The sequence below is a fragment of the Crocuta crocuta genome, unplaced genomic scaffold (assembly GCF_008692635.1).
Source record: "Crocuta crocuta isolate KB4526 unplaced genomic scaffold, BGI_CrCroc_1.0 scaffold61, whole genome shotgun sequence".
In the NCBI taxonomy this organism is placed as follows: domain Eukaryota; kingdom Metazoa; phylum Chordata; class Mammalia; order Carnivora; family Hyaenidae; genus Crocuta; species Crocuta crocuta.
Genome location: NW_027528369.1, coordinates 3,637,470 through 3,638,359, shown reverse-complemented (window position 1 = coordinate 3,638,359; position 890 = coordinate 3,637,470).

Below are 890 nucleotides of genomic sequence, written 5' to 3'. Positions count from 1 at the left end.
CCCAGCCTCTCCCCCCCTCCCATAAAGTAAAATAAATATGATTAACACCAAATGCATTTCATTAATTGGAGGAATCAACAGTCTCAACATCCAAGTAGGCGGGCTGGTCTTCCAAAAGCTGGGTCGGCTTGGCGCACGCTTGCTTTCCCCCAAATAAATCTCGGTTTCTCCGACTTGCCTATCGCTTTAAAATCTTAGAAACAGTTGTTGGGTCTTTCTTTTCTCTTCTTTTTCTTTCTTTCCTTTTTCTTTTTTTGCATAAGCTTTCAACAAATCGATCTAGAAAACTGAATAGTTATTAGCATCTGCCACGGGGAGGGGGGAAAGCAGCCCCCCACCCTACCCCCACTGTGGGTTTCCGGGCTGGTCCGAGAAACCGCGGTTTAAAATTTAACCCTTCGAGGGGAGCTGGTGGGAGTTGTTCCCCCCACACACACATGCACCCCTTGCTCCTCTCCATCGTTAAGTCTGAAATAATTAAGTGAGACGTGAAAGTGCAAAGGGCGCGCGGGACCCTGATAAACAGGGGTCAGATTTCATATGGGGGTGAGTGAGCGTGTGCGTGAGTGTGTGTGTGTGTGTGTGCGCGCGCGCGCGCGTGTGTGTAGGGGAGGTGCGATGAGACAGAGAGAGAGAGAGAGACAAATATGAATCTCTAAGGCCGCACTCAGGCCAGAGTTGGAAGCCCAAGGGCTGAGCCCGGCTAACCAGGCTGCCAGCTTCTCCGGAGTTAACTCGCGTAGGCGTTCGCTCCCCCCTCCTAGGGCACCCGACGCCGGCGGGCAGCCAGTCCCCGCGCGTAATGGCCCCCGAACAAGTTATATCCCTTCCTTCAAAGAGGGCGATAAAACGGGCTTTCTCCCCTCGCTGACTCGGAACCACTCGGGCTG